The sequence below is a fragment of the Diabrotica virgifera genome, chromosome 6, assembly GCF_917563875.1.
Source record: "Diabrotica virgifera virgifera chromosome 6, PGI_DIABVI_V3a".
Classification (NCBI taxonomy): Eukaryota; Metazoa; Arthropoda; class Insecta; order Coleoptera; family Chrysomelidae; genus Diabrotica; species Diabrotica virgifera.
Window position 1 is genome coordinate 82,836,067 of NC_065448.1, and position 20,476 is coordinate 82,856,542.

Here is a 20,476-nt window from a genome sequence, read left to right on the forward strand (position 1 = left end):
ACACGTTAGCGTGTACCTAGACACAGCGGTTTTATAAACGAGTCTTCGGCTATTCTCGGCCAAGATTGATCTCGAGGCTGGAAAATTATGGATTTTAAGCAATTTTGACATAGAACACTAACTAAAAACTGTCAATCGTCAAGTTAAATATCTGAAATGTTTTTATATTATATTTATTTTGTTTTTTGAAAATGGATTATTAAAATGTTTTCAGTTAAATAAAGTTTATTTTATTAGTGGATAGTTTCATGCCCCGCTCACTCTAATAAAAAACATGTAATCGTATTTATTTTCCTTCCATTTAGTCAGAGGCGCTGATGTCGGCCTTGTGATTGGTGGAACATGACTTTTGACAAATCCTGCGCTATCTGTGAATCTGTAATCTGTGTTCGTTCGTTCGTTGTCGTTCACTTATTTTATATGAGGTTTGTTCCAACATGAACTTTTGGACGGTCCAGAAACCGTCACGGAACTACTTGTACCGCTTGTTGTGCGCATGTTCGTAACCGTATCGCCCAGTTATCGTCCGATGACGGTAATCCAATGATAAAAACCAAAGACGTATGCCGTAGATATATTAATATTATGTGATACATGACAGAAGCTCGAAACAAATGACAATCAATGAAAAACGCTATTGCCCAATTACTGAAATGGTCATCATGACACCGTCACTAAAAGATCACAATTCTTGTTGGAACAGTGGGAAGGACGATCCGAGGACGATCATATTTTTGTTGGAACGGATTTTGTTTACTGCGCAGGAGCGTTACCGTTTCGTGACGGTTCTCGGTCGTGTTGGAACAAACCTATGGTCGGTTATGTGATGTGTTTGTGTCACCATAAAAAGCTGATATTCAGTCCTGTTTTTTGATATTTTTGTTATTTCATAATCGTGTACCTTTTTAAAGGTAAGTTTTTCTGATTGTAGGTACTGTTTATCCAACAGTTTTAAAATACACATTTTATTTCACGTTTTGTTGTTAGGTCTAATGGCTCCGTTCAGCTGTTGTGTGCAGACGGTGGAAAAATTCGACAAGTAAACATTTATTTAATCCAAATTACTCATATTTCTATGTAAAATGTCACATTATTGTTTAAATAAATAAGTAAGAAACAAAAGTTGTTTGTGTTTTACCTTTATTGTCCACTTGAATAAATAAAATATTAAATATTGGAAGTACCGTATGGAGGCTATGATGTACCTAGCATGGAGGCTAGATTATGCCACTCTTCCTATCCAATCAAGAGCAAGAATGTTTAAAATTTCACACCTATCATGTAAAAGCTACAGACCACTTATGTGGAGGCCAGATTTGTAGTGTCCTTCCAATTAAACAGGTGCTGAAATACGTGACATATTTTTTGAAGGGTAAGATCGCATTCTACCAAATCACACAACACTTTTTTCTATGGATAGTTTACATCATGGGCGCCCGCAGGATTTTTTTTCAGGGGGGGCAAAATAAAAAACTGTTGTATGTAATACTTATATTTTTAAAACGTTAAGAAAACAAAATATTGCAACTTCTTTTAGGAACAAATAACAAAACCACGAAAGCAACTCTTAAAAAATACAAAACAAAATATTATAATAAATGTTATTAATGCTAAAAGGTAATAAAAGTAATACCTAAAAGTAATACAAAATAGCATGCAATTTTATTCTTAACTAAAAACCAGTCTTCTGTTATTTTGACAAAATTCGTCTAGTATTTTAGTGGAAAAATTGGAAATATATAATAGACGATTTCGATGGATACTCAACAATGCTAGCCCAACAAGTCTATCTTGTCCCATTGTAGCTCTTATCCACGTTTTAATCCTGCGTAAGGTGCTAAAACTCCGTTCAATTGTGCAGGTAGTACACGGCAAAGTAAGTAGAAGAATCACTTTGACTTTTATAGACGTCAATTACAGTCATATAAAAAACAGCTCCTGAAAATTACTATTTAAATAGTAAAATAATATATTTTGGGCTTGTAAAACTCGATATATTACATCCTTAATAGTTTTTTATTCCCCGTGACCAAGAAAAACCTAGAAGTTAATTGTATTTGAATTTATTTTACCCCATTTGGGGTTTCCGTTTGGAGACGTCAATAATTGGAAGTGACAAAGTGTTCAGTTATTAAAAACTTTAAAATTTAATATGGACTATGCAGGGAGACCTCCAGATAAACCTCCAGATATTAACAGTATGGATCAAGATGATAATATAGAGAAAAGTAACATCAATATAAATAACACATGGGACGGTAAATCAAAAAATAAAGGAGAAACTGTAAGTAATAAATCTGATATTTCTACAGACAATATAAGAGAACATTTTATATATCAGAGCAGTGACGTAGGACCTTTCCATATATATATAGAAAATAATACTCCAAACTTTAAAGGTCAGATTAATGCTATCAAAATTGGCGACATTATACTCTCTAATTTTTCGAATTTAGATAACAAAATTACTAGTATTGATTCAATAGGCAAGAATAGAATTAGAATTAAATTTAAAGATTATCAATCAGCCAATTTTTTAATCAATCAAAAAACTTGCTCATTGTTTACAAACAACAATTTAGATGTTTACGTTCCGAAGTTTATACTCCATAGACAGGGTATAATTAGGGACATAGATATAGAATTTTCAGAAGAATATATCAAAAATAAAATTAAACAATACGATATGCACTGTAAGTTCGAAGTAGTTTCGGTTAGAAGAATAAATAGAAAGGTAGAGAAACATATCGAAGATAAAACAATAATAGACAAAGTTCCAACAAAATCATGTATTGTTAATTTTAAAGCACAAACTCTTCCTAAATATATCACAATTAATAAAGTGATCAAAGACGTTGAACCCTATGTTCAAAAAGTTCTATTATGTTTCTCTTGTCTTCGTTTTGGACACCTTGGATTTAATTGTAAAGCACGTCCCAGGTGCAACAAATGTCATGATTTCCATAATACAAAAGATTGTACAATAAATGAATATACTCCAACTTGTTTCAGCTGTCAAGGTAATCATTTGACTACACACCTAAGTTCATGTCCTGAATTTTCTAGACAGAAACAAATTAAGAATACGATGTCATCATTAAATCTAAATTTCTTTGATGCATGTAAACAAATTCCGAAAGTTTCATATGCCAATATTGCTGCCAGAAATAGTAGTTCTTCCTTGCCAACCAATTCTAATCAGAATGAGCAATCTTATCAAGTAATTCCAAATCAATCAGCTTCATCCGCAAAGAAATTCTCCTCACAAATGTTCGTCAGCAGTAATAACCCAGAAAAAATAAATCTTAAGCGACACCGGCCAAGTTCTCCCAATACTTTGGAATCAGCTAGAAAAGAAATACTTTCTCAAGAAAATATTCCTAGACAAAAAGGTGGTATTTATAATACGTCTAAATATACAGAGCATACACATACAACAAACTTGAAAACACAAGGAGTACCATCACAATTAAATAATGTAATTTTAGAATTGGTTCTTAATATAATTAGTTCATTAAAACTCACTGAAAATTTAGACAAATCAAAAACAGAGATTATACAACAAATTAATAGATACTTAAGTACGGCAGCGATCTCACAAGAAGACTTACTATCTCAAACATCATGTCAGACACAACTAACCCTTTAAACTTTTTACAATGGAACTGTCGCTCAGCAGTTTCTAATAAACCAAATTTAGAAGCCTTACTTATTCAAAAAAATGTATATGTGGCCATGTTATCAGAAACATGGTTTAAACCAGAAAAATTTTATAACTTCTCAGGATATAATTGCTTTAGGTCTGATCGCCCTGATGGGTACGGAGGCACAGCAATTTTAATTAAAAATAAAATAATTACAGAAGAGATAAATTTATTGGATAATTATAATTTTACTTATACTTGCATGGCTGTTAAAATTTCGTGTATCAAGAAACCAATACATATAATATCCGTATATAAAGAACCAGGTATTAGAGTAACGGTTGAAGAATGGGTCAATTTTTTTCAAAACATTCCTTCTCCATTCATCATTGGAGGGGACTTCAACGCTCACAACATGGCATGGGGTTGCGAAAATAATGATACTCACGGTAAAGTTTTATTAGAGGCGATAGAACAATGTAATCTATTATACTTAAATGATGGTTCTCCAACTCTTGCACTAACTTCCAGCCCATCAGCAATCGATATAGCAATATGTACCCAGGACATTTTATCTAAATTAACTTGGTCTGTTATTCAAGATCCACATGGTTCTGATCATCTACCCTTGATCATAGCCTTGGAAAACTCGGAACAAGCAATTCAACCTGGTGACAATACACACAAAAGATGGAATTTACATAAAGCAGATTGGAATTTGTATTCATCGAACTTTTATTCGGGAAAACAACCACAAACTTATGAGGAATTAGTTACCGAAATAAACCGATGCGCAACCATTTCAATTCCAAAATCATACAACAATAACAAATATCCTACAAACAAGATACCAAAACCATGGTGGGATAATAACTGCGAATCAGCTGCAAATAACCGCAAAACGGCATATAGACATTATAAAACAAATCCTAATCTTCACAATCTAATTGAATACAAAAAATTAGATGCCTTAGCAAAGAAAACTTTTAAAATTAGAAAAAAACAAACTTGGATAAATTACTGCGAAAGCTTAAACTCCAATCAGCGACGTCTGGAAGAAAGTAAATCGCTACAAAAACCGAAAGCAGTCCAATCAACTTCCGATAAACACCGAAGCTGCATGGATAGAAGAGTTCCATTTCAAGATTTCACCTCCTTGGGTTCCAAGTCAGATAAATGAAGCTACAGTTACCGTACCCAGAGAAATCTTCAATCTAGAGAAACCATTTGAATTATGGGAATTAAATCATGGACTCAAGCAAAATAATAGTTCATCTCCAGGGATGGACTGTATATCATATTCTATGCTATATTTTCTACCTACAGAATATAAACTATTATTACTACAAATTTTTAACACTATATGGCAAAACAAAAATTTAATTCCCAAAGCATGGAAGGACTATATTGTATTACCTATAAAAAAGCCAGGAAAGCCAGATAACAAAGTTGAATCTTACAGACCTATATCTTTAAGTTCCTGTATACTAAAAACTCTAGAGAGATTAATCAAAAATCGGCTTGAATACTGGCTTGAGTCCGAAGATATCCTTCCCAAATCTCAGTACGGCTTCCGAAAATCCAGGTCTACACAAGATGCTCTCACTTCCCTAGTCTCTTCTTTACAGGTCAATTTTACAAATCAGGCGTCGACAGCTGCAGCATTTATAGATGTAACTTCAGCGTTTGATAACATAAATTTAGATATTCTTTATAAAAAATTAGTAGATCTTGGAATGCCACTTAAAATTTCAAATTTCATTGTATCCTTGTACAAGAATAGATGGACTTACTTAAAAATAAACGAGAACCTTTTACCACCAAGGTTAACGAGTATAGGTATACCACAGGGTAGTATTTTAAGTCCACTTCTCTTTTCATTGTACAATATAGATTTAGAACATATAGTACCTCCACACTCTAATATTTTACAATTTGCAGATGATGTTGTGTTGTACACCTCCCATTCTTCCCTAGACATTTGTAGACGTCAACTTGAATTTACATTAGATTGTGTAAAAAATGATTACCATTCTCTAGGCTTATCCATATCAACCACAAAGACTGAAATTTGTTTTTTCTCCAAAAAACGCCAAATTCCTCAAGGCACCTTCAAATTAGGTAGAATAGAATTTCCGATAAAAAATTGTGTTAAATATCTTGGGACGTATTTGGATCGTAAATTGTTATGGAAGGATCAAATTCATTCTATTATAAAGAAATCAGAAAATTCTATGAATATCCTTAGAGCTTTTTGTAGAACCGGTTGGGGAGCTGACCCGAATATTGCATTGCTATTCTATCGCTCAATGATTCGACCAATTTTCGACTATAGTTGTCATTTATATGGGTCTGCGTCAACAGGATATCTTAATAAAGTTGAAATCCAAAGGAATAAATGTTTGAGACTCTGTCTCGGTTACTTAAAATCTACTCCTATTACTATTATTGAGATTGAAGCTAAGGAACCACCACTTACTCTACGTAGACAGTTTTGTACAGATAAGTTTGTAGCTAGAGCTATCTCAAAAAACGTCAGCTACTTAAGGACTATTCGTAACTTGAATATATTAGATTTAAGCCATAAATATTGGTGTACTAAAAAAACCCCCATATACGTTGAAAGCTACAGGAAGTTGACAATGAATGAAAACCAAATGTACAAAAATAAAATACCTTTAATTTACACTAAACCTCCTGAAACTCTCTTTTCCAACGTAATACAAACAAACTACATGGATTCAAACCTTCCAGGCAATATTATCAACAAAATAATTAAAGACAGGTGGCCTATGTTTCAATATATTTTTACCGACGGCTCCAAAATTCAAAATAAAACCGGATGTGCAATATATCACTGGAATTCTGAATACAAAGAATCATGCCGATTGCCTAATGAAGCTTCAATATATACTGCCGAATTATCAGCTTTATTACTTGCGTTAAAATATATAGCCTCTGTTGGTATGGACAATTATATCATTTTCACCGATTGTAGAAGTATTGTGGACAAACTCACTTCTATCCAATCGACAAAAAATCTAAACCACATTGAGATAGAAATTAAGAGTCTATATTATGATTTTACTTCCTCGGGCAGTTCAATTATTATTTGTTGGGTGAAAGGACATTCTGGAATATTAGGAAATGAAGAAGTCGACAAATTAGCTAAATCTGCAGCTTTAACCAAACAAAACATAAGCAACATACTTCTACCAGTAACCGATATAGATAATATCAGTAAAAACCATTGCAAACAAAATTGGCAACGTGTATATAACCAAAGTACAACGGGAATAAATTTTAGAAATTGCCAGCCACTAATTCCCAATGAGAGATGGTTTAAACAAGAATCAAATAGGCTATTTATAAAAACAATAAACAGAATGAGGTCAAATCACGCACTAACCCCAGCATACAAACACAGCATAGGTATCAGTGATAACCCATATTGCGCCTGTGGTGGAATGGGAGATCTACAGCACCTCATATTGGAGTGTGGACTGTACAGACAAAATATTAAAGTAATGTATGAAAAGTTAGTTGATCTAAATTGTCCTTTACCTGTCAATTTAAACGAAATTCTTTTTCCAAAAAATAAGCAGACGTTACAATGTCTTTACGAATATGTAACGTCCTGTAAATTTAAATTTTAAATAGGCTTAGATAATAAAATTATAAAATTGTAAAAATATCACACAAAATTGAAAAATGTATCCATTAAGATAGTATAACACTCTGTAAATTTAGATAATAAGTAGGCTTAGATATTAACTTAAAATTGTTATTGTAATACCATACAAAAAAACACAAATAGTCTGGCTAATTGACTCTGTCAAAGCCATTAATAAAAAAAAAAAAAAAAGTAGAAGAATGCAGCTATCATTGATAGCAGGAAAAAATTTACAGTGCTGAATAAGATCTTCAATGGTTATGTTCTCAGCTATTTGAGATTGAGATAAATACTCTCTCCAAATATTTAATTCGCTTTCCAAATTCTCAATGTTGTATAGATTTCCTACCTTAATTGCGAAAGATTTAACATCTAAAGATTTTATATTTTTTGGTAAAATATTAAACAAAGAGAAGGCGACTTCATGTTCTTTAGAAAATCTTGTTTTTAAGGCAAGAATCAGATGATCTAAATATGGTATAAATATAGATTTTCTAAAATAATCTTCTGCTGAATCAGATTCATAGTTAGATCTATGAATTTGTCGACCGCAAATTCGTGGTTTTCCCACTTCTATGTTGAGGGTCTCACAGATAGATAATGCATAGGAAAAAATGTCTGCAAAATTTGAATCAACCTCTGAGCGCTGTTTTTCACAAGTCCTGGTAATTAAATTTATGTGGTGATGAACATCTACAAAATTAATTGAAATACCTTGTAGCGTATTTGTAATGGGCTCTAAAATATTTGAATATTTACTTGCCACAACTAGACAAATAACAAACGTAAAGGAATTTAAGGCAGCCCATAACTGAGCTGCTCTTTTTGTAGTAGAAGAGTTCATTAAAATTTGCCCAGTTTTTATATCAAAAAGTGTTTTAAATATTATTTTAAAATTTTCAGCAAAAATCCGCAAAGATTTATATTTAGCTGACCAACGAGTTTCACAAAACAAAGGTATATTGGGAATTAGGTTTCTTCTTAGAGTACTCTCTCTAAAAAATACTATTACGTCTTTAACAGTAACTATGGTATTTCGAATTTCAACTATTTTACTAATGTCGTTTATGACTAAATTTAACCTATGGGAGGCATAATGAAAATAGAATGCTTTTTTATACTTATCTTGTACTATCTTCTGAACCCCGTGAATTTCACCAGCCATTGTTGAGCATCCATCATAGCCCTGTCCTACAAGGTTGTCCATGTTTAAACCTGATGTTTCCAAAAACTCCAAAATAGAATAAGCTATGCTATCAGCGTTTAGTTTATCTAATTTCACAAAACCAAGAAACTCTTCTTTCACCGTAAAATTTTCATTTTCTTTGTATACATACCGTATACCAACAGATAACTGTTCATGTCCCGAAATGTCCGCAGTTTCATCAGCCATAACACTAAAATATTTGGAAAAATTTGCTTCTTCGACAATATTTTTTAATATTACATGTCCTGCCAATGAAATTATTTCATTTTGGATCCTGTGAGAAGTGTATTTAGAGTTACCACCTGCGTTCAACAAGTGATTCTCTAAAGTTGTATCACCAGCGTCTATCCTGAATTTTAAGAGATCCAAAAAATTTCCAGAATTTTTGCTGCTTTCTCTTAAAGGCATATCATGAGTTCCACAAAAAACTATTGTTTTTATAATTGGAAGAATTTTTTTTTCTATTTTCCGCTACATTTATTTGCTTTCCCTCATCAATCAGAGACAATATATCTAGTTTTTTATTGGACATCACATCAATAAAACTTTTGGAACGGATAATTGAATCTTTATGCCAGGCAGAATTAGAATGGTTCTTGGCCTGCGTGTGGAAATCCCTGTATTTTATAAATGGCCTTGTTATAAATGCGCCTAAGGTACTACCGTGTGTCACAACAGGTGGGAAAACCACACAATACTTACAAAGGGCACCTTTAAGAACTTTGGAATAAACCAACCAGTCATATTGTTGAAGCCATTTGTGTACAAACGGCCGTTTATTTGGATCAACATCTTGCTTAAAATCATAGGTAGGGGACGGCGTATACGGACTTCTTAATATATCGTATTGGTATTTTTGTTTATCTTGAATCGACGAGGAATTTACAAAATTTCCAATGTCTTTTGATTGACCGTCTGGAAATATTCGGGCAATGGTTTCTTGTACATCAGGCTGATCTGCTGTCTCCGCTAAAGTATTTCTATTCGAAGAAGTGCTAGGCTCTGCTTCCTTTACTGCATGTTCATGTTCCCCTTCTTCTTCGCGTGCTATGTCACTACTTGTGCTAGGGATAGGGCTACGAGTTGAAGCCTTATTCTTTTTGGAATCGGCAACTTCCTCGAGGGCGGTTGTTTTTCTTTTAAAGAATGTTCGAATGTCCATTTTTTTCTAAAGAATAAACCAGCAAAACTATAGTCATGCAGTTTAAGGAAAATGTTAATAAATCAAATTACCTGATAAGGATTGTGTTTGTATTAAATGATAGAAACCGGAAATAATAAAATAAAATACACTGCGAATCTCAACGCAAAGAAAATAAACAACGGCTGTGAACTCTGAGCGGCTTGACGAAAACAGGTAGAATGGTGGTGCGTGGCCGGATTATCTATCACCATCACCACCACCACCATGTGATTGTGCTTGTGCTACGACGTTGCCGGTTGCATTCAAAAGGCGCGTAGGTTCGTAGGTATTCGACGTATTATATTTAATATCTTAGACCATGGTCTAAGTTTAATATAATATTATCTCCATAATTTTGTTTTTGGTTTATATACTTCCCTAATAGCACACGACGTCCTTTGGACGTCCAAAATAGGTCCATTTTTGGTCCTTACGTCCATGGACTATAAACGGACGTCCTTTGGACGTCCCATGTTGGACGTCCTTCGGAAGGAATAAATATGGACGTCCTTTGGACGTCCGACGTTGGACGTCCTTCGGACGGAATAAATATGGACGTCCTTTGGACGTCCGACGTTGAACGTCCTTTGGACGTCCATACTGGACGAAATACGGACGTTTTATGAACGCTTATATATTATATTGGACACATTATACCAATTACGGGATCAAATAGCAAAATAATTCAATAAAATATTAACTTAGGCGTTAACTTTACGTTAATGAAATACAGTCAAACCTGTCAGTAACGGCCACTAAAATGAAAGAACTATTGGCCGATATAGAAAGGTGGCCGTTATTGCCAGTTTTTGTAGTCTAGATATACAGTAAAACTTGTGTTACTGGCCACCTGTACTAACGGCCAGTTTAAAAATTCCCCAAACCAATTATATCTAGACTACAAAAACTGGCAATACCGGTCACCTTTCTATATCGGCCAATAGCTTTTTCATTTTTAGTGGCCATTACTGACAAGTTTTACTGTAATTGGTTTGGGGAATTTTTAAACTGGCCGTTAGTACAGGTGGCCGGTGTTTGCAGGGGGCCGGTAACACAGGTTTTACTGTAGTTTAAATCGAAAAGATTAAATCTTAATTCAAAATTGTATATACAATTATTACAATTATAAACTATAGTTTAATATCCAAAACATGTTTTTGATTTTATGTAATGTAATGAAAATCTTATTTGTAAATTATTGGTTACATAATATAATGTTTAACAATAGGAAATATTCAAGAATAAATAAAATAAAAGTTTAATCCTAACAACACAAAACATTCCAGGAATGTAGGTACTACCGTTCTATTCCGTGAACATCTATCTGATTAAATTATGGGTGGAAAGTTACCACAAGATATAAATGTCTTCCTGGAGGGGTAAAATTTTCCATTACAAGATTTTAAGAGAGGCCATTTACTGTTCAATTTGCGTTCATTTTCAAATTTGCCGCGCGAATATCTATGTAGCGTCGCGTGGTCATTGGTCATCACATTTCATATATTATTTCATTTTCGTTATAACCGATAACCTAAAAATTTAGTAAAAATTTTGATTGGAAAAAAATGCATCGATAAGGGGGTGTGGGAAATGGAAGAAATTAGTGGCTTTTTTGCTGTACTGTCTACTAGTTTTTGCTCTGGGCTCTGGCTGGATCTCTTGTTTAAACAATTTTGTAAGTATTATAAAATCCGTTTTCAATTTTCTTTATTCTTTATGAAACGAATCATTTATGCATGCATATTATTACCTGTAAATAGTATCTATCTCTTTTGATTTTTAATTGTAAAGAATAGAAAAATTACCCTTCATTTTAATTTTTTTTAGAATCAGCTGAAAGTGGTCTACAAAAAAAACCAAGAAGGAAATGTATAGCCTTGTGGCTATGAAAGGCAAAAGAGAGATATAAAAAGTGTATTGGCTAGTTGGAAGAAAGTCCACATTGTCCATGCATAATAAGTTATTACTTTATCAACAAATATCAAGAAGATAGCAGGAAGTCACGAGCAACACGAGCAATTGAACAACTTCATAAGTTCAAGAATATCGAGGAAATCCAGCTTCTCGATACTACTGGGCAAACTAGAAGATTGAAGAGGACAAAGCCTTTTGAACTAGTTTGAGTGATAGGTGATAGTGAAAAACGGAGCATAGTGCTTGTGTGCTGTGCCTGTGTATGTTAGAATAGTGCACGATCTTGTTAGATTAGATAAGAGACGCTATGGGGTAAGCTCTTCATTTTAAGAAACAGTAGTAATTTAGGTTAAATTAAAATTGCTCATTGGTCAGTTATGACCAGATTGTTTTTTTATGTTTGGCAAAAAGGACTTAAGTCAGAATTGCACATTGATAATGTTTTGATGATTTCTGGACCAGAAAAAAACTGTTGTAGATGTAAACTGTATGTACAGTAGAATCTACTACAGTACTGTAGAAATCATCAAAACATTATCAATGTGCAATTCTGACTTAAGCCCTTTTTCCCAAACATCAGAGAATTGTAATGTACAATAATTCTCCTATCTGCTTTTTCATGAATTTTGTAGGAGACGAAAAACCATTTTTAGGATCATCTGCTTTCACATGTAAATTTTGACATGTTTTGTAGTAAATAGATACTTAGTTGAATTTACTACAAAAAATGTCAAAAAATATATGAAAACAGGAGGTGACTATAAAAAAAGTTTTTAGTCTCTCTTACAAGACTCATGAAAAAACAAATCGGAGGTATGTCACATCTGTGACTATATCCAGGGAATGTCTAAAAAATATACTTTGATGTCCCAAGAACCAAATATAACCTACAGTCCATCTAATTTACTTACTGTTGCACGTCATTATCTACGCCAGAGATCTAAGTTGACATAGTTGCCAAAGTATAAAAAGATCCTGAACCCATTTTAAATAAAATATATCACATAATTATTGTAAACGTGGATTATACAACAAAACAAATTAATATTCAATGTAAATAAGTAAAAACTTAAGAAATAGAGAACAAGAATTAAGTTATAATCTTTTAAGATTTGCAGTGCAAGCGTTTTTGCACTACATTGTTAATAATTAAAAAACGGCTCCGAACTCTTGGCAAAAAGCCGGTAGGTTTCTTTGTATAAGTATGTCTACAATAACAACTAAAAAAGTTTATAGTAGAGGATCTTTTTATAGTAAAGTAAATAATAAAGACAGTAAATATAATAAATAAAACAGATACTTATAGTAAAGAATATAAACAAATATGAAGTGTCATCACCACAACTGGCAAATAAATGTTACCAATTTATTCTAAAATGTCACCTTCGTTCGATTACAGTTACAGTCGGAAAAATGAAAGAATACCCATGAACGAACATATAAAACACGCTGTATTTTCCTGTCACCGTATCACAATGAAAATTGTCCAGTGCAAGTACATGTAACAATAAGTATTGCATGTACTTGCGCTGGCCAATTTTTTGTGTGACACGGTGACAGGAAAATACAGCGTGTTTTATATGTTCGTTCATGGGTATTCTTTCATTTTTCCTACTGTACAGTGTGATCCGAACAAATCTGCTTCATAAAAACGCTTTATAATCCATTTATACAAATTAAATGAAACATATTATTGTGTATTTCTTTAGGTTAACATTAATAGAAATCTTCAAATATTATTTCTACGCGTATATAATAAAATATGTCTAGAGTGTGTATTTCCAGTGTACTCAGCAAAGTGATTCTAAAAAAGAACACACCTACCGCCTAAATATGTCGTGTTGGTATCATGAGACCTCACAGACTACGACGCGGATGATGCACAACAGTTAGTAAATTAGACGAAGTATGTAGATATATACAGGGTGTAACAAAAATACAGGTCATAAATTTAATCACATATTCTGGGACCAAAAATAGTTTGATTGGACCTAACTTACCTTAGTACAAATGTACACACAAGAAAAGTTGCAGCCCTTTGGCTGCAACTATCTTACGAAAAAACTATAGTAAAATTTGGACACCCCATAAAAATTTTATGGGGGTTTTGTTCCTTTAAACCCCCCCAAACTTTTGTGCACGTTTCAATTTAATTATTATTGTAGTACCATTTAAACACAACGTTTTAAAAACTTTTTTGCCTCTTATTGCTTTTTCGAAAAGTCAATTTTTATCGAAATATTTTGAATATTTGTCAAATCCACCACATATTTGTATATGGTTAAGTACGATTATGGAGACTTGGTAATAATATGCAGACTTATTTATGCTTTACATTTTTAGGTATATTTTGAACCATATTAAAAAAGAAGCCAGATCTCGATAAAATGTGCCTTATCGAAAAAATACAAAGAGGCAAAAAAGTTTTAAAAACATTCTGTTTAACTAATGGTACCTCAGTAATAGTTTAATTGGAACGTACACAAACATTTGGGGGGTTTAAAGGAACAAAACCCCCATAAAATTTTTATGTAGACATGTTAAAAAAGAAGTCGCAACTCGATAAAAACTTCCTTATCTGAAAAATACTAAGAAACAAAAATATTGAATTTAACTAATGGTAACTACCACAATAATAAAATTGAATTGGAACGTACACAAAAGTTTGGGAGGATCTAAGGGATCAAAACCCCCATAAAATTTTTATGGGGTGCACAAATTTCACCATAATTTTTGTTTAAGATATTCCTGCCATAATACTGCCACATGTCCATTTTCAATAAAAAATCGCTAATAGTTTTCGATATAATCGAAAAAATCGATTTTCATTGTGTAATTTCAAAGGGCTGTAACTTTTTTTATGTGCATATTTGTACTAAGGTAAGTTAGGTTCATTCGAACTATTTTTGGTCCCAGAATATGTGATTTAATTTATGACCTGTATTTTTGTTACACCCTGTATATACAGCCGATTACGCACCACCTTAAAATTTGGGCATTTTTGATGTCTCGAATTTCCTAAACCTGTTGTTGCATCTAAGTGATTTTTTTATAATATTCTAGCCTAGGCCCTAGGCTATAGGTTAAGTACCTCCTTATGCTTGTCATGCACGGGGAGCTATACTGTAATATATATTATATCACATCGCTCTCTATAGTAATGAGTGAGCCTGTACATACGGAACCATTTGTTTAAGGTTTAATACCCCATATTTAAGGTGGTGCGTTAATTTCTTGGAGAAGTGTATTGTAATTTAATGTAAATAATGTAATATCCAATAATTGTAATTTAATATAAGATGTAATATAAGTTCCTTAAAAAATATATTTTTTATTTCCCACGACATTAGATGGATGTTCGGCAGCAAGACATTGGACCAAACTGGGACGTCCTATGAAGGCCCAATTGACGTCCACCGAACGTCCCTTCGGATGTTAAGTGGACCTCCATTGGACGTTTGGCAACGTGGCATTTGGACCAAAATTGGACGTCCTGTTAATGTCCAATTCACGTCCCCTAGGACGTCCGGTTAAGGTCCAATTTACTTCCGATTAAGGTCCAATTTACGTCCGATTAAGGTTCCATTTACGTCCGATTAAGGTCCAATTTACGTCCTATTAAGGTCCAATTTACGTCCGATTAAGGTTCAATTTACGTCCGATTAAGGTCCAATTTACGTCCGATTAAGGTCCCATTTACGTCCGATTAAGGTCCAATTTACGTCCTATTAAGGTCCAATTTACGTCCGGTTAAGGTCCAATTTACGTCCGAATAAGGTCCCATTTACGTCCCATTAAGGTCCAATTTACGTCCTATTAAGGTCCAATTTACGTCCGATTAAGGTCCAATTTACGTCCGATTAAGGTCCAATTTATGTCCTATTAAGGTCCAATTTACGTCTGATTAAGGTCCAATTTACGTCCGATTAAGGTCCAATTTACGTCCCCTAGGACGTCCGATCAAGGTCCAAATTACGTCCGATTAAGGTCCAATATACGTCCCCTCGGACCTTAGATGGACGTCCAATGGACGTTCGGTAGCGCGACATTTGGACCAAAATAGGACGTATAAAGGACGTTCCTCGGACGAAAACGGACGTCCAATGGACGTCCCTAAAGTCCGTGAAGGACGTCCAATGGACGTCCATTGGACGTCCTTGTGCTATTAGGGTTGTATAATATACCTTTTATGTCAACGTAAAGGTATTAACTTTTTAGGTTTGAGTACAGAAAAATATACAAAATAGTAAAATCTCAGGGGGGGCCATGGCCCCCCCTGGCCCCTCTCTGCGGGCGCCCATGGTTTACATTTTTATTTTTTCTAAATCTTACATGCTATTTGTTCAAAGGTTAATAACCTCTCATTTCTTTCCATTATGAGATAAAGGATTTCTTTTCTTTGTGGTAAAGGATTGCATATTAAAGGAAAGTATAAATATATTCTTTGATATTACCCCAGTATATAACAGAATACTGTGATATTACTTTATTCTTGGTTGGAGATATCCTTTATTTCTTATGAGAGAAATAAAATAAAACTATGGTACTTCCTAGTATTACCTGCCTTTTTATTAATGGTGTAAGCTTTCTTGTATGTTTATATTCTTCATCTGACTTAAAACAAAGAAGAAACCATGACAGGTGGAACTTGTATAAAATGCAACTACTATTTTCATGGGAATAAGCCGCAATTTAAGTTTGAAATTAAATTTATTTAATGTTTAAATTCTTAAAGACAGATCACATGCTATAAATTTTGTGACGGATATTATTGAGTTAAAGTTGATTTTATGTAATCGAATTAACTATATTTTAATAAAATCGTCCCAGAAACGCAACTCATAAATATTGGCTATATCGCTTTAAAGTCATCTACTCTAAAATGTATAAATATATGTCTGAATTGTCAATATGAATGAGTCAGATAAAATTAAATTGTTAGAAGAATTTTTATCAAGCAACAACAATATTGATATAAAATATTAACAATCTTACCCAAATAACAGCACAAAAGTAAATATAGCCTATCCATTTCTACTGGACATTAACGCTCCTCCTCCAGTTCTACACTTCTATATCATCCAAATCTCCTTACTGCTTCTAACAACTCTTCATGGTCTTTCTCTTTTTTTTCCTCCAAAAATAATCTCTTACATGTCGCTCTTACATTCAAGTAATGTTGACCTAGCCACCTGACTTTTCATATCTTTTATTTTTTGCCAGTCCTAACTCAGAACTGCCAGCCCCTACCAGTACTATGTCTATTTTCATTTCATCTTTCTTATTAATTGTTTCAAGTGCCACATGCATACAATGCCACTTAAAATAACTGCTTTATAATAATACATTTTTGCATTATAGTTGTCCTACATACATTTTTGACTTCAATCATATACCATCGATCTGCTTACTAGCTTACTCTTAGTAGTATCTTTTCTATTTCTTTTTCTTCTTCCCATTTATCAATTATTGCCACTCCTAAATACTTGAATTGGTTGATATTTTCAATTTTGTATGCCTTTGTTCCTGTTTTTAGTGTGAAAAATTTATTCTACTTCATCTCTCCACACATTTCAATACACTTAACATTTTATTTTTGTTTCATTTATAGACATGCAATTTTCTTGCTTCACCTCTCAAGTTTCTAAACAACTTCAGCTTTTTTTCTTGTTAAGAGGACTATGTCATCTGCATAAATAATGGTATACAGTGATGAGCGTGCTATTAACTGGCAAAATGACACAAAAGATGGAAACATATAGTACGTTGTGAAATAAAAGAAGATGAAACTAGTAGAGGTGTACAATTATCAATAGGAACCTATAAATTTACATTACATTACATAATTTCCCACCTTTAGACCTCTGCGATAGTTGTCATACTCCTCCCACACATCTAAAGGTCACATCTAAAGGTGACAAACTATGTAATGTAAATTTATAGGTTCCTATAGATAATTTTACATCTCTTTTTATTTCAACACACATATGTTTTCCATTTTTTTTGTGCTATTTTGCTCGTTATTAGAGTGCTTATCACAGTATTGCTGTTTACACGCCTGTACCTCGGAGGTAATCTACACTATGTCGACATGGTGTTTTTTTATTAGTTGGATTATACACATTGGTTATATATTATCATTAAAATATGGTCATATTGTCTTTCAACTAATTATGGGATATATCAGATTTTTATTACCATCCTAAGTGCTCTAAACTTTGTTGCAAACAAACGCTAAACACAGTTGCTCGAAATGACATAGTGTAGTTTACCTCCGAGGTCCAGATGTGTAATTAATTTTATATTTGGTAAGGAAAGGTTTGTCAAATAAATACTTATTTAAGAAGAGGGAAACTCATACTCATTTATTTTAAAATAAAATATAAAAAATACGTATTAAGAAATAAAATAAAAAATAATATATCTAACATAATACAGATTCAATAATGTATTCTCAGAATAAATAAACAAATTCCAGTTGAACAAGAGAAAGACAGAAGGTTACTATATATTTATATTCCAAAAATATGGTGAAAGTACAATAGTAGAGTAGCAATAGACAGGTAGGTAAAATAAACGATGATAAATTGATAAAGCACTGGAAACAACGATAAAGCACTAGAATCAGGCTAAATAGCATCTAAAATATGAAGACCAGAGAAGCTATAATTTTGAACTATACAGGGCATAGGGCATACCACGATCCATATACATTCATCAAAATAGGACCACATTCTAAGAGGAAGGATGGAAGCATATGAAATATAATTTTGAACTATACAGGGCATACCACGATCCGTATACATTCATCAAAATAGGACCACATTCTAAGAGGAAGGATAGATGCATATGAAATATAATTTTGAACTATACAGGGCATACCACGATCCATATGCATTCATCAAAATAGGACCACGTTCTAAGAGGAAGGATGGAAACATATGAAATACTTTCCAAAATAAACACACAAATGTCAGCTGGACATATAACGAGAGAACTATAGATTAGATATAAGGAACAAACAGAATAAGACATTGATATTTTAAAAATAAAAAATTGCAAGAACAAATCCTGAAATAGATTGGAATGGAGCTGTATTCCTCAAGAGACCAAAACTCAAACAAAAAGGGCTGTCGAACAATGATCATGATGACATTTTGAGAAATAATAGACAAAAAAATCAAACACAATAAGAGTAGGTATTCAATAATGTATTCTCATACAAAATATTGTTGAAAAAAATGTCACCAAAAATTTAGAGATTGTTCCAGATCATTAACATGTCTATTTACCACCAGATCATTATTTACCTAGATTGTAAGGTACTGCTGTAGCACATATTATTGCAAGACATGTATATAATTTGGTTTGTAGACCTTGTTGAAGACAAGGAAACTCTCTTTTCCAGGTTCCAAATAGCTTTTCTACATTTCTTGTTCTCACATGAGTACTATGGTAAAAATATCCTATTTTCTTGATCATTACCTAAAAAGATATTTATGTCTATTAAATAACCTACTATTTATTTAGCAATTATCAATAAATACCAGGGTGTAATACTGGGGTAAGTAGATAGTGTCTGCATGCATACCCACTACTGTCATCTATTCCTATTAATAATCCTGGAATTTCACTTCTTTCCATTTCACAATTTCACTCTTAATGCTCTTAGATCAAATATACAATGACTTGATAACCTTGTTGTTGAACAATAATATACATAATTTCAATTTCTTCTAGTACCTACAAATTCATTTACATAATAAGAGCCTGAATAACATATATTGTATGTCTTTACAGTACCTGTACATTTTTGGAAAGTGGGTTTCCTCATAAAAACTGGTTATATTCCTATAAGTAGCATAAAACCTTTATTGTTTAAGTTAATGCGCTGATTCGCTGATGAACTTCAATATTGTAACACTCCATTGTAGTTTAGATTATATTTTTATCTTGAATATATCGCTTTTGTATACTTCCCGGGCGATTTTCTTCTCCAATATTATCAATAAACTCTAAAAATGCTTTTACTTCTTCATACATTTTTATTGTAATTAGAAAAACAAAAAATATATGTTGGAACTGAATTTAAAATATTCAAAATTCAAACAATAACAAACAAAGTTAGGTTAGAATCGCGGTCTTGAGGAAGGTCGATCGATGACTTGAGATTCAGCTGTCATTTTACACTTCCCAAGACAACGTCGTGTCTCGAGATCGGTTTATAAAACACAAAGTTGGTTCAAGGTCGGTCTTGAGCATCGACGCTGTCTTGAGACTCGACTATAAATACGGGCCTTAGGCCCGTATTCATAGTCGGTACTCAAGTCTGAGTCGATGCTTAAGGTCGACCTTGAACAAATTCTTATACAAATTTCTATACAAATTTTTTCAAGGTCGACCTTAAGCATCGACTCAGACTTGAGTACCGACTATGAATACGGGGCTTAATCTCTCCCCAAATTCTCCCATAACACAAGTCCTGGAGAAACTGAAATCTCGCGAATGCCACATAAGTGGCATTCAGCATAAAATCACAAATCGATTACTAATCGATTAGTTAGCGATTGCGTCTGCTGAATCATAGCCACCTTTACTTAACAAGCCATGAAGTTGAAACTTGGCAACATCTATTGGTAGACCGATTAATTCTGACAGTTCTCATTTGTTTTTAAATAATGTTCATTGTATTTACAGAGAAACTGAAATATTTTACAATATTTCGTGCTCCAAATTATAAAGAACATTAAAAGGTATGTTATTAAGATGATTTTAGTTCAATATAATATATTTTTATATAAACTTGCGTGCATATAGAAATCCGTCCACTTAAAAATTTTGCCATTTTTAATGTC

The 20,476-nt window shown here is 32.9% G+C and overlaps 3 long non-coding RNA genes across 4 annotated transcripts; 2 read left to right on the plus strand and 1 right to left on the minus strand.

Moving 5' to 3' along the window:
* The first annotated feature begins 248 nt into the window (after positions 1 to 248).
* Positions 249 to 1,122, plus strand: LOC126886536 (uncharacterized). Its single transcript, XR_007698669.1, has 2 exons — positions 249 to 911; positions 988 to 1,122. It is a non-coding gene; the product is annotated as an uncharacterized LOC126886536 (long non-coding RNA).
* A 9,813-nt stretch (positions 1,123 to 10,935) lies between these two features.
* On the plus strand, positions 10,936 to 15,744 carry LOC126886527 (uncharacterized). 2 transcript variants are annotated; one of them, XR_007698660.1, is made up of 3 exons: positions 10,936 to 11,382; positions 11,535 to 15,288; positions 15,487 to 15,743. It is a non-coding gene; the product is annotated as an uncharacterized LOC126886527 (long non-coding RNA). The 2 variants fall into 2 exon arrangements; XR_007698659.1 differs by having other exon boundaries at positions 10,937 to 11,382; positions 11,535 to 15,178; positions 15,289 to 15,744.
* Positions 15,745 to 18,025: 2,281 nt separating this feature from the next.
* On the minus strand, positions 18,026 to 19,951 carry LOC126886542 (uncharacterized). Its single transcript, XR_007698675.1, has 3 exons — positions 19,425 to 19,951; positions 19,169 to 19,364; positions 18,026 to 19,106 (listed from the first exon to the last, which is right to left on the minus strand). It is a non-coding gene; the product is annotated as an uncharacterized LOC126886542 (long non-coding RNA).
* Positions 19,952 to 20,476: the final 525 nt, after the last annotated feature.